Below are 15,006 nucleotides of genomic sequence, written 5' to 3' on the forward strand. Positions count from 1 at the left end.
CCCATAACCTCTGACACCTGTACTAACCAAGGTTGGTTTTCGGACAGAGTAGGGCCGGACTCAGGGCGTTTGGGCAGCGGGTAGCTTGCAATGCAAGGTCGGGTCAGAGACTCAGTGATGAACGGAACCAGGATGTCCAACATCAAACTGCCTAAACAGAAGCAGACTGAGGCAGAGTTTGTCATTAAAGTCTCATTCCCCTCAACATCTAGCAGCATCTGTATTGTTGACCAAGGGACACCATGGATCCAAGCCAATAACTACACAAAGCCTGTCAGCCACAACACGAGAGGGGAGGCTTGTCTCTGAGCTCATGAGTGGAGCCTTGTAGAGACATTGGAGGTACACAAAAAAGCTGGAGAAACTCAGCGGGTGCAGCAGCATCTATGGAGCGAAGGAAATAGGCAACGTTTCGGGCCGAAACCCTTCTGCAGTCTGATGGGGGGGGGGGGGGGGGGGGGGGGGGGGGTGAAGACATTGGACTTGGTGTCTTTAGAGATACAGAGCGGAAACAGGCCCTTTCTTACACTCAATTTAATCAAACTGAACTGCAGTGTAAGTTAATGCAGAGGAACCTGGATTTAATGAAGTTACACTGCTGTTACAAATTCTAATTATAATTTCATGATGATTAAGAAAATAATTTTTTTGCAGCTCCTGAACGTTGAAGGACTGACTGCGTGCTTGCTGCTAAAGTGTGAATTTTATCATTCAAACTAAAGGTGCGAAGACATATCCAGTCCTGTATTTGTTAAGTTGCATGAGGCTTCAACGTTGGCCGTTTCTCTAGTTTCCGCATTCTATGATTCTACGGAGGATTCAGCGATCAATTCAACGTGATCGTGAAGGAACTGCTGATCAAAAACGCCAGCTAGTCCCTTAGTGTGGATGTGTCTCTGTGGGAGAGACACAGAGAGAGCTAGACAGAGCTCTTAAAGATAGTGGAGTCAGGGGACATGGGGAGAAGGCAGGAACGGGGTACTGATTGTGGATGATCAGCCATGCAACGCCCACCGAGTCCGCGCCGACCAGCGACCCCCACACACCAACACTGTCCTACACACACTTTATCTACAAACGTGCACGTCTCTGGAATGTGGGAGGTAACGGAGCATCCGGAGAAAACCCACACCGCCACGGGGAGAACGTGCAAACTCCACACAGACAGCATCCGTAGTCGGGATCGAACCCGTGTCCCTGGCGCTGTGAGGCAGCAGCTCTATCGCTGTGCCACCGTGACGCCCACCAGGTTTAAACTACCGGTAGGAGGTCTGGAGCAGAGATACCCTGCCCACGGTGGGACAGGCAGCACCATGGGCTCCTGAGAGGGGGCGGCACAGTGGCGCAGCGGTAGAGTTGCTGCCTTACAGCGCTTGAAGCGTCAGAGACCCAGGTTCGATCCCGACTACGGGCGCTGTCTGTCCGGAGTTTGCACGTTCTCCCTGTAACCTCGTTGGTTTTCTCCGAGATCTTCGGTTTCCTCCCACACTCCAAAGACGTGCAGGTTTGTAGGTTAATTGGCTTGGTGTTTGTGTAAATTGTCCCTGGTGTGTGTAGGATAGTGTTAGTGTGCGGGGATCGCTGGTCAGTGCGGACCCGGTGGGCTGAAGGGCCTGTTTCCGTGCTGTATCTCTAAACTAACTAATCTGATCTAAGCTGATCGAAGAAGGGTTTCGGCCCGAAACGTCGCCTATTTCCTTCGCTCCATAGATGCTGCTGCACCCGCTGAGTTTCCCCAGCAATTTTGTGTACCAATCTGATCTAAAGCTGGGGACTGGTGCATGTACCGATGGGGCCTGTGTGTCACCATGGGGGCGTGAGGTGTTGGGAACACACACACTGTACTCCATTTACCTCCAGCTAGTGATTGAACCATCCACCAGTTTAGCTCAGAGCATATCTGAAAAAAATATGGCAATTAAATTACTAACTGCTTAATGTGGCAGATATTGGATCTCATTGTTCGCCACTAAGTCTCTGGGCTTAATGTGATTTTAAGTTTACACATGGAGCAATTAGTGGATGTGAAACCGAACTGTGGTCTTTTACAATCACAGTCACTCACTGCCCTGCCTACAGAGTATTCATTTGATTTTATGGGACCTGCTTACTCCAAAATACTGGACTGTACCTCTATGAGATCACCTCTTAGCCCCCTGCGCTCCAAGGAATAAATTCCTAGGCACACAAAAAAGCTGGAGAAACTCAGCGCGTGTAGCAGCATCTATGGAGCGAAGGAAATAGGCAACGTTTCGGGCCGAAACCCTTCTTCAGAATAAATTCCTAGCCTGCCCGACCTCTCCCTGTAGCTCAGACCCTCGAGCGGAGACGAGTACCTGATGTGGGAGTGGGCTGTCGTGGTCCAGATTCTCCATAGATTTTCATTCTTATTCAGCACTAAACATTATTCCTTTATCATGTGTCTGTACACTGTAAATGGCCCGATTGTAATCATGTATTGTCTTTCTGCTGACTGGCTGGTTACTAAGTGACAAAATGTTTTCACTGTACCTCGGTACACGTGACAATAAACTAAACTGAACGAAATTATTCTAACGGAGGAACACAAAAAATGCTGGAGAAACTCTGTCGGTGCAGCAGCATCTATGGAGCGAAGGAAATAGGCAACGTTTCGGGCCGAAACCTGAAGGAAATAGGCAACGTTTTGGGCCGAAACCCTTTGGGTTTCGACCCGAAACATTGCCTATTTCCTTCGCTCCATAGATGCTGCTGCACCCGCTGAGTTTCTCCAGCATTTTTGTCTACCTTCGATTTTCCAGCATCTGCAGTTCCTTCTTAAAGAAATGATTCTAACTGTGCGTCCACAGAAAGCAAGGTTAACCTTCAATTGACATTGAGTGCAGAAGGGGGTTTAAATGGCAAATCTGGGCACTGACATCCAGTTGAAGATGGTGTTGGATATCGACCCAATTCCCTGATAAAATGAGTTGGAATAGAGTGAGAAAGATCACATTTCCCGGTCAGTCAGCGTGTACATCCACCCATCAACTCATTATGGTTCTATTTTTACACAGAGCGGGGCTGTCAACAAAGGGCCTCTCCCGTCAACCTATGTCAGAGTGGCAATAAACACCCAGTGTTTGTTTGCTGTGGTCTTGACCGCACTATATCAATGGCCCCACTAAATACAGTCTCTGGCCTTCAACCGTTAGCTGTTGGCAAGTGGAATGGAGTGTCCCGCTTAATGTCGTGGTTAGTTTCAGTTCATCTTGCGGAATGACTGGAGAAATGAAGATGCCCTCATCAAACATGAATCAAAAATACATTTTCTGTCTTCACTGCGAGCCTGCGGACAGGGACCTGGCTTAATGGACCATCGCAATGAGTTTCATCACTGCCTTAAAACATTTACGGTCTCCACTGGTATCATCTTGTACAATCAGCAGCATTTTCTACCGGCGTTTAGCACTGGCTGGGATCGTGTTGGAGAATGAACTCTGGATTATGTTTAACTATATTATTGTCATGTGTACCGAGGTACAGTGAACAGCTTCAACTGCCTGTCCCACTGAGTTACTCCAGCATTTGTGCCTATCTTCCGTGTAAACCAGCATCTGCATGTCCTTCCTACCCATTTTCTCTCCCAGTTTGTTCCATATCCCACCACCTTCTTAGTGAAAAAGTTGCAACTCAGGTTCCTATTAAATCTTTCACCTCTCACCTAGAGCAGTGGCAGTTTCTGGACTTAGTTCAGAGTTATAGAGTCACAGAGTGATACAGCATGGAAACAGGCCCTTCGGCTCAACTTGCCCACACCGGCCCAGCTACACTAGTCCCACCTGCCCACATTTAGCCCATTTCCCTCCAAACCTGTCCTATCCATGTACCTGTCTAACTGTTTCTTAAACGTTGGGAGCTTTCACTGGACACAACCAGGTCCTGATCTACTGAGTGAGGAGAGGACAGGTGACCAATGGCTTAGTTTGTTGAGTTTTAGTCTTCCACATCCTGCCCTGGGGTGGCGGATGTTGTTTCCTGATGTTTCCACTAGTGGGAGAGTCGAGGACTAGAGGGCACAGCCTCAGAATTAAAGGACGTTCCTTTAGGAAGGAGATGAGGAGGAATTTCTTTAGCCGGAAGGTGGTGAATCTGTGGAATTCTTTGTCACAGATGGCTGTGGAGGCCACAAGTCGATGGATATGTTTACGGCAAAGTTAAGAAGGGTCTCGACCCAAAATGTCCCCCATTCCTTCTCTCCAGAGATGCTGCCTGTCCCGCTGAGTTACTCCAGCATTTTGTGTCTATCTTAGATAGATTTGTGATTAGTACGGGTGTCAGGGATTATGGGGAGAAGGCAGGAGAATGGAGCTAGGACGGGAGAGATAGATCAGCTATGATTGAATGGCGGAGTAGGCTTGATGGGCTGAATGGCCTAATTCTGCTCCTATCACATAAACATAGAAACATAGAACATAGAAACATAGAAATTAGGTGCAGGAGTAGGCCATTCGGCCCTTCGAGCCTGCACCGCCATTCAATATGATCATGGCTGATCATCCAACTCAGTATCCTGTACCTGCCTTCTCTCCATACCCTCTGATCCCCTTAGCCACAAGGGCCACATCTAACTCCCTCTTAAATATAGCCAATGAACTGGCCTCGACTACCCTCTGTGGCAGGGAGTTCCAGAGATTCACCACTCTCTGTGTGAAAAAAGTTCTTCTCATCTCGGTTTTAAAGGATTTCCCCCTTATCCTTAAGCTGTGACCCCTTGTCCTGGACTTCCCCAACATCGGGAGCAATCTTCCTGCATCTAGCCTGTCCAACCCCTTAAGAATTTTGTAAGTTTCTATAAGCTCCCCTCTCAATCTCCTAAATTCTAGAGAGTATAAACCAAGTCTATCCAGTCTTTCTTCATAAGACAGTCCTGACATCCCAGGAATCAGTCTGGTGAACCTTCTCTGCACTCCCTCTATGGCAATAATGTCCTTCCTCAGATTTGGAGACCAAAACTGTACGCAATACTCCAGGTGTGGTCTCACCAAGACCCTGTACAACTGCAGTAGAACCTCCCTGCTCCTATACTCAAATCCTTTTGCTATGAAAGCTAACATACCATTCGCTTTCTTCACTGCCTGCTGCACCTGCATGCCCACTTTCAATGACTGGTGTACCATGATACCCAGGTCTCGCTGCATCTCCCCTTTTCCTAGTCGGCCACCATAAACTTATGAAGCTATGAAGTTTAAACACTTCCATTAAAGATCCATTACATTCCCTGTTACATTATTCTTCCAAGTACTTTCCCAGCAGAGAAACAAATGCTAAATTGTCTCTAATCTGGTGTTCGTTTATCCTGCTGTTGAAGATAAGAATCACATTTGTTGTTTTCCAATTGTTTGGTGTTTGGACGCAATCCAGTGATCTATAAAAACCATCAACAATGGGGATTACAGTGGTTGAGTTTTGAAGATGGTAGATGCAGATTACACATCAGATGAACCGCAAGATGTGTCTTGGCTGAGAAAGCCAAGATGTCTCCAGCGTTTTGCCAACAGCCAACACAAGAGGGTTAGGAACCAAAATGTCTGGAGCAACGATAGTTCTCCCAAACTACTCTGTAATCTGGGCTGCATGTAGAAATATAGAATCATTGAAACATTGAAACATAGAAACATAGTAAATAGGTGCAAGAGTCGGCCATTTGGCCCTTCGAACCAGCACCGCCATTCAATATGATCATGGCCGATCATCCATAATAAGTACTCCGTTCCTGCTTTCTTCCCGTATCCCGTGATTCCATGAATCTAACTCTCTCTTGAAAACATCCGGTGAATTGGCCTCCACTGCCTTCTGTGGCAGAGAATTCAGGCACGGTGTCGCCGCGGTAGAGTTGCTGCCTTACAGCGCTTACAACACCAACGACTGGGTTCGATCCCGACTACGGGTGCTGTCTGTATGGAGTTTGTACGTTCTCCCCGTGACTGTGTGGGTTTTCTCCGAGATCTTCAGTTTCCTCCCACACTCCAAGGATTTGTAGGTGGGCTTGGCATAAATGTAAAATTGTCTCTAATGTGTGTAGGATAGTGTTAATGAGTGGGGGTCGCTGGTCGGTGCGGACTCGGTGGGTCGAAGGGCCTGTTTCCATGCTGTATCTCTAACCTGAACTAAGACTCTTGACATTTGTGTAATGTCAGCATCCTCTGTAACTCCTGTGTGAGGTGTTGCTTCTTGATGAAGATGAGCAAGGACAGTTTGAGGAGTTAATGGTCTTCAAGTGTGCATCACCGATCACCCTCCTTCTCATTGTGCTCTGACAGCAAGTTTCCTCCCAGCTCAGGCAGAGAGAGCAGTCTGTGTCGAGTACAAATCCCTACATCACCCAGCACTGCAGCCGAGTGTATCTGAGATCCTCATCCAGCTCCTCGCACCAGGTATCTTCCTCTCCTACACAACGTCTTTATGGGGGACATTGCATGTTGAAGATCACCTTCCCCAGGCCCCATCTCCATTGTAATCATGTATTGTCTTTCCACTGACTGGTTAGCTCGGTACATGTGACAACAAACTAAACTCGCTGGAAGTGGCAACACAAGTGGACAGAGCGGTGAAGAAGATGTATGGTACGCTTGCTTTCATCGGTGGGGTGGGAGATTGCAACCTTCACGTGGTCCGCCCTGTTTCAACGAATGCAATCAACCTGGCGTGCACAATCAAATAAGATCAAAAAGAACAAGTTGTCCTACAACTTTAGGCTGTGCACACCATACGCAAGAAGAAGAAGAGGCCTTCATTGATCGGGACATTGGGCATAAGAGTTAGGAAGAAATGATGCAGCTTTATAGGACTTGTGGTCGGGCTGCGTTTGTAGTATTGTGTGCAGTTCTGGTCACCCCCATTACAGGAAGGATGTGAGGCTTTGGAGAGGGTGCAGAGGAGGTTTAGCAGAACGATGCCGGGGTTAGAGGGTATTGGATACAGTGAGAGGCTGGATTGTTTTTTCTAGAATGCCAGAGGTTGAAGTATATAAAATGATGAGACTACACAACAGATCCACAACTGTGAAATATGTGAACAGCTCCATCCAAGACCATGAGAAATTGTAGAGAATTGTGGATGCAGCCCTGATCTCCCAACCACCACAATAACATCCTTCAAACGATCTTTAAACAAACTTTACTGGATTTTATCTTGCATTAAATGTTATACCCTTTATCCTGTATCTTTACACTGTGGTCAGCCTGATTACAGTTGTCTATAGTCTAATTGCTGACTGAATAGCAGGCAACAAACAAGGTGAAATGTACACCTCAATAAGGTCACCCCTCAGCCCCCTTTGTGGGCATGTGGGACTAGTTCAGTTGGGGAATTCTGGTCGGCATGGACGAGATGGGCCGAAGGGTCTGTGTGGTGCAGTACAACCAACGAGTCCATGAGCTGCAACAGGGCACTAATGGTGGGGTAGAACTGAACCATGACCCAGCAGCAAAGATAGAACAACTGTGACATTCAACCCCTCAGCAACCGATGATATAGAAACACACAGAATAACATTCACCTTGAAGCGATCATTTAGTTTTCACTCAGGAAGCTGTGCAACCCTAAGCACCCCCAGGCACGTGGCTCTCAGTCCTGCAACAGTGATAAATGGCCTTGCTCAGCAGAAGCTGATGGTTAACGGGAGATATGTGGTGCCTTCCACCCTCTCTGTATCTGATAGACACAGAGTGCTGGAGTAACTCAGCGGGTCAGGCAGCATCTGTGGAGAACATGGATAGGTGACGTTTCACAGAGTGCTGGAGTAACTCAGCGGGTCAGGCAGCATCTGTGGAGAACATGGATAGGTGACGTTTCACAGAGTGCTGGAGTAACTCAGCGGGTCAGGCAGCATGTCTGGTGAACATGGATAGGTGACGTTTCACAGAGTGCTGGAGTAACTCAGCGGGTCAGGCAGCATCTGTGGAGAACATGGATAGGTGACGTTTCACAGAGTGCTGGAGTAACTCAGCGGGTCAGGCAGCATCTGTGGAGAACATGGATAGGTGACGTTTCACAGAGTGCTGGAGTAACTCAGTGGGTCAGGCAGCATCTGTGGAGAACATGGATAGGTGACGTTTCACAGAGTGCTGGAGTAACTCAGCGGTTCAGGCAGCATCTGTGGAGAACATGGATAGGTAACGTTTCACAGAGTGCTGGAGTAACTCAGCGGGTCAGGCAGCATCTGTGGAGAACATGGATAGGTGACGTTTCACAGAGTGCTGGAGTAACTCAGAAGGAATGGGTGACGAAGGAAATGTGGACCTGGTAAAACAACTAGGGTAGTCTATTTAAAATGAGGAAATTCAACGTGCAACTGTTCATCAGTTTCCCTGATCACTGCTGACACAGAGATGGCCACTAGTTTAAGTAATTGTGTAGGAAGTCTGAAGAAGGGTCTCGACACGAAAAATCACCCATTCCTTCTCTCCAGAGATGCTGCCTGTCCCGCTGAGTTACTCCAGCATTTTGTGTCTACCTTCAGTTTAAGCAACAGGTCTTCCAATGTGTCTATTTAATAACTAATGTTAAACATCTCTACTTAATTATTACATTTGCAGGAACAAAGTGGAAACTATATTTTCCTCACAGTGCCAGAGAGCCGGGTTCGATCCTGACTATGGGTGCTGTCTGTACGGAGTTTGCACGTTCTCCCTGTGACTGCTTGGGTTTTCTCCGGATGCTCCGGTTTCCTCCCACACTCCAAAGACGTACAGGTTTGTAGGCTAATTGGCTTCTGTAAATTGTTCCTAGTGTGTGTAGGATAGAACTAGTGATTGACAGTGAGGGGTGAAGGGTGAGGGGTGAGGGCGTGAAGTGTGTGATGTGTGAGTCTTTGGCTCGGAGGCTACACTTTATTCGAAAGCTGTGATTTTTTTTTTGTCTGTTGAAGAAAAGGCAGGTAAGTTGGTGCAGTTTGTTTCTTGCGGGATGTGGGAACAGGGAGACACTGCTGGTACCTGTGGAAACTGAGTCCTGAACCAAAATGTTGCTTGTCCATGTGATTATCTTGTGGTCAGGAAACAAAATAACAAGATAATAGCCATGTAAATGACACTGGCGAACTTCGCTGATGGATAGGAGACTCTGGGAAAAGATGAAATGGGAATCTGAGGGGTAACTTTTTCACACAAAGGGTGGTGGGTGTATGGAATGTGCTGCCAGAGGAGGTATTTGAGGCTGGGACTATCCCAACATTTAAGAAACAGTTAGACAGGTACATGGGTAGGACAGGTTTGGAGGGATATGGACCAAATGTGGGCAGGTGGGACTAGTGTAGCTGGGACATGTTGGTCAGTGCGGGCAAGTTGGGCCGAAGGGCAAGTTTCCACTCTGTATCTGTCTATGTCTCTATAAGTAAGATGAGGTTCTAGATCAAAGGTTCCCTAACTGGGGGTAAAATTTGCCGACCCAGGGGGTAAATTTGTTGATTGGGGATCTGTAGATATTTTTTCTCATTGACTGACTGACTGTTTGGTTCTGGTATACCAGTATCTGTTCATAAATAAGTGAAATAACATTGTGTTGTGCTATTAAAGTTGCCGGGGGTAAACAGGACAAAACAGATTGGGAAGCCCTGGTCTCGATGCCTCCACACCCACCTCCAGAAACAGAGGCATGTAGGGCTTGGAAAATAAATTGAAAGGAGTGTGTGAAATTGTAGACACAATGATTTGAAAAATCCTCGGAACCAAAGATATTTTAATTCCATCAAGTTGCCTGAGTTTCAATAATTATCAGAGGTTAATTATAATACTTGGTTTTAGAAATATCTGAAGTGTCTGGAAGTTTTTGCTTTTATATGTAATGTTGACAAAACCTTGAGCAAATAATATGGCAATCCATTAGTCATAAAGTGTTTTGCCCTTCAGAGAACAAAGGCTAATTCTGAATGAACACGAGGGGAAAGATTCACTGTTCTGGGCGTAAGCCGTCACATCAGTCGGTAATCTCTTCATCCTAGACGTGCTCTGTCACTGGGATGTCAACACACTTTAGAGTGGCACGGTGGCACAGCGGTAGAGTTGCTGCCTCACAGCGCCAGAGACCCGGATTCGACCCTGACAACAGTGCTGTCTGTACGGAGTTTGCACGTTATCCCTGTGACTGCGTGGTTTTTCCCATAGATCTTCTGTTGCCTACACACTCCGTAGACGTATGTAGGTTAATTGGTTTGGCATAAGTGTAAATTGTCCCTAGTGTGTGTAGAATAGTGTTAGTGTGCGGCGATTGCTGGTTGTTTTGGACTCAGTGGGCCGAAGGGCCTCTTTCAGCGCTGTATCTCTAAACTAAACTATTAATCAGCAAATGCAGAGTGCTGGAGGAACTCGGCATCTCCAGCATGTATAGTTTCTTGGAATCACAGAAACATCTTAATTATGAAACATGTCGTTGTTTCGACATCACCACAAGGTCTAAATCCTGGGTCTCCCTCCCCAGAGCTCTGCGGGAGAACCTTCTCCAGAACTACTGTGGTGGGTGGGGGAGCAATGATGGATGGGCAGTAAATGCTGGACATGCCAGTGACACACATGTGCTTGATATGTTAGACACTGCTGTGACACGCATGTCCTGTAAATGCTGAACATGCCAGTGACACGTGTGCTTTATATGTTGGACACTGCAGTGGCACGTATGTCCTGTAAGTGCTCGACATGCCAGTGACACACATGTCCTTTATGTTAGACACTGCAGTGACATACATGACCTGTATATGTTAGACATGACAAGTCACTGACGTGTCCGCCCTTTTACATGACATATGTGTCACTGGCATGTCCAGCATTTACTGGACGTGTGTTTTACAGTAGGGGAATCAAAACTAGAGGGCAGTGGTTTAATGTGATTGGGGAGAGATTTAATAGGAACCTGAGCAACCTTTTCACACAAAGGGTGGTGGGTGTACGCAGGATTTTATCAGAGGTGGTAGTTGAGGCAGGTACAGTAACAACATTCAAAAAACATTTGGACAGGTACATGGATAGGAAAAGTTTAGAAGGATATTGGCCTAACAAGGGTAAATGGGATTAGTTTAGATGGGGCAGTATGGATGAGTTGGGCCGAAGGGCATGTTTGCATGCTAGATTAGCCTAGGCTCTATAATGATGACCTGGCCAATTAGGGTGTAGACTGCAGGGCTTTGATGTTTTTTGCACTTCAAAGATATTAAATAAAATATATTCTCTGCACCGATTTGACAGACATTGTTCAATGAGATGTGACAACTAACTCAGGCAAGCATCATTAATAGCATGGATTTTTATGGGACCTACTTGGAGATGTAGAGGTTGAGAGAAACAGGAACTTTGTAAATCTCTGTTGTAAATCTTTGCTTATTGTTAACATTAAGAGTCAAAAGGAAAATGAGAGATCTTGGGGTCCAAGTCCATAACTCTGTGAAAGTGGACACACAAGTAGATGAAGGTATGCTTGCTTTCATAGATTAGGGCATTAAGTATAAGAGACAGGAAGCCATGATGCAGGTTTATAGGACTTTGGTTGGGCCACGTTTGGAGTATTGTCTGCGGTTCTGCTGCCCCATTACCGGAAGGATATGGAGGCTTTGGAGAGGGTGCGGAGGAGATTTACCCGAATGCTGCCTGGATTATGAGAGGCATAAATGGGGTAGAGAGTCAGAAAAATCAAAATCAAATAGTAGAGGGCACCGATTGAAGATGAGAGGGCAAACATTTAATGGGGGTGTGTGGGGCTGGTTGTTTTACACAGTGGACAGAATAGATGGGTGTCTGGAACGTGCTGTCAGGGGTGGTGGTGGAGGCAGATATGATAGAGGCTTCTGGTGTTTACACATGGATGTGGAGGGATATAGATTATGTACTGGTCTTGGCATTATGTTCAGCACAGATATTGTGGGCCGAAGGGCCTGTTCTATGTTCTATGAAGAGACGGTTGTGATAGACCAGGTGTGATTTATGAGGTAAAACCTTTTCACCCAGAGAGTTGTGAATCTGTGGAATTCTCTGCCACAGAAGGCAGTGGAGGCCAATTCACTGGATGCTTTCAAGAGAGTTAGGTCTAACGGAATTAAGGGATATGGGGAGAAAGCAGGAACGGGATGCTGATTTTGGATGATCAGCCATGATCATATTGAATGGCGGTGCTGGCTTGAAGGGCTGAAGGGCCGAATGGCCTCCTCCTGCACCTATTTTCTACGTTTTTGTCACTGTGGGGAAGAACGGGTTTGAGAGGCCGAATGGCCCCCCTGTTCCTAATAAAGGCATGACCTTCAAACAAGTAAGGTATGTGAATCACGCGCACCTCTCAGTTCACATCCATGCAGTTTATCAGTGATCTTCCTGTCTTCGATCTGTCTTCAAAGAATTACTGCTCGCATCAGGCTGTAGATTCTCAGGCAGGGATCAGAGGGATTTCCCCTGCTCCCCACACTGGTAATGTTGCCACTCTGGGTGTGTGGTACCTGGGCAATTTAAAAAATAAACAGCACATCCATGGATGTCAACCCATCCTTCAGCCCCAGCAGTAGATTGGAACCAATTTGTATCTTGTCAACAAGCGTTTGTTTTCACAAACCTTAACACAATCTAGCTGCGCAAATTCCTTTCTAGCTTTCAGTTGTTAAGGTTTTAGTTTAGTTTAGGGATACAGTGTGGAAACAGGCCCTTCGGCCCATCGATACTGTGCCGACCAGCGATCCCCGCACACTAACAGGACCCTGCAGAGATACCATAGAAACATAGAAAATAGGTGCAGGAGTAGGCCATTCGGCCCTTCGAGCCATTCAATATGATCATGGCTGATCATCCAACTCAGTATCCTGTACCTGCCTTCTCTCCATACCCCCTGATCCCTTTAGCCACAAGGGCCACATCTAACTCCCTCTTAAATATAGCCAATGAACTGGCCTCAACTACCTTCTGTGGCAGAGAATTCCACAGATTCACCACTCTCTGTGTGAAAAATGTTTTTCTCATCTCGGTCCTAAAAGACTTCCCCCCTTATCCTTAAACTGTGACCCCTTGTTCTGGACTTCCCCAACATCGGGAACAATCTTCCTGCATCTAGTCTGTCCAACCCCTTAAGAGTTTTGAGAGTTTCTATAAGATCCCCCCTCAATCTTCTAAATTCTAGCGAGTACAAGCCGAGTCTATCCAGTCTTTCTTCATATGAAAGTCCTGACATCCCAGGAATCAGTCTGGTGAACCTTCTCTAAAGTGTCCTGCAGAGGATGCCCAGCTTCTACAGGGACCTGCTGAGAGTCTAGAACCTGGTTGCCAGCGTAGGGTGACTGCCCAGTCGTGAGAGCGGCCAGCCCTTGCCCTGCCATGTCGGGGAGGCTTGAAAGTGTGGCATACTCGCCACTGATCTAAACCCCATACAGCCGGAAGTACTCATCAGACCCAGGCGCCGTAATCCTGCCCGGGAACTGGGCCCACACAACAATGAGACAGCCGCCTTTCCTCCACACTCCTCATCTCACTCCGGGATGCAGGGAAGTGTCCCTAGTGGGGGTCCCTCTACGCAGGGATTGTCACTAGTGTGTAGGGAGTGGATGATCAAGTGGAATAACAGGTTTGCAGTACAGACTGGATGGGCCGAATTCCGCTCCTGTGCTACAAGACAGAATGATTGTGAACGGGTAATCGATAGTCAGCAAGGACTCAATGGGCCGAAGGGCCTGAATCCCTCGGATTCCTATTTGATCTTTTCCCCTTCAACCAACCTATGTCCTCTGATCCTCGATTCCCCTACTCTGGGCAAGAGACTCTGTGCATATTTCAATCAATGAATAGATGTTTCACATCAACATTCCTGCCTTGCCCCAAACTCTTCATGTTGGACCCAGCACAAAGCTTCCCACTTCCCCTGACCAGCAAGGCTTTGGCAACGGTTGTTAACCTGAATCAGCCTCTGTACGAAGCTGAAGATGGGGGTGGAGGGTGCCTGGGGGGATGGGTGGGTTGTGGAGGTGGCGGGTGCCTGGGGGGGGGGGGGGGGGGGGGGGGGGGGGGAGGGGAGAGAGTGCCTGGGGGTGTGTGGATGGTTACAGAGTGCCGGTGTAGGAAAATGTTCAGAATGGCAATTGAATGCAATTACATTAAATTCCTCCAAGCTTGATAGAATGAGTATGTAAAGTTTTTGCATGTTAATATGTGTAAAAATAACTCTCACTTGACTAAAGCGTCAGGTGTAAATGATTTCAGTTTGAAGTTTAGCTTTATTATTGTTACATTTACCGAGGCACATTGAACAGCTTTTGAATAATATCAGATGTACCATCCATAAATACACTCAGTTCAAACTCAAGTACGATAGGTGGAATCTAGTTCTCAGCATTGTAGCGCACCAGTTCCAGAGACCATGTCCAATGTCCGCAATGGGGTAGAGGTGAATCGGACAGAACCCTAGCTTATGGAAGGACCGTTCAGAAGCCTGATAACAGAGGGGAAGAAGCTGTTCCTGAGTCTGGTGGTGCGAGCTTTCAAGCTTCTGTACCTTCTGCCGGACGGGAGCGGGGAGAAGACGGAATGACCGAGGGGGGGGGGGGGAGAGAAAACAAGTCTTTGATGATGTCGGCTGCTTTCCTGAGGCAGCGTGAAGTGTAGATGGAGTTGATGGTGGGGAGTGTGGTCTGTGTGATGGACTGGGCTACATCTACAATGGTGGGGAGTGTGGTCTGTGTGATGGACTGGGCTACATCTACAATGGTGGGGAGTGTGGTCTGTGTGATGGACTGGGCTACATCTACAATGGTGGGGAGTGTGGTCTGTGTGTGGGACTGGGCTACATCTACAATGGTGGGGAGTGTGGTCTGTGTGATGGACTGGGCTACATCTACAATGGTGGGGAGTGTGGTCTGTGTGATGGACTGGGCTACTGTACATCTACAACTATTGATAGCTTCTTGCAGTGTTGGGCAGAGCTGGTGTAGTTGGCAGTTTAGTTTATTATCACGTGTACCAAGGTACAGTGAAAAGCTTCTGTTGCGTGCTAACCAGACAGTTGAAAGATTACCATTGAGCCATTCAC

The sequence above is a fragment of the Amblyraja radiata genome, chromosome 41 (genome assembly GCF_010909765.2).
Source record: "Amblyraja radiata isolate CabotCenter1 chromosome 41, sAmbRad1.1.pri, whole genome shotgun sequence".
In the NCBI taxonomy this organism is placed as follows: domain Eukaryota; kingdom Metazoa; phylum Chordata; class Chondrichthyes; order Rajiformes; family Rajidae; genus Amblyraja; species Amblyraja radiata.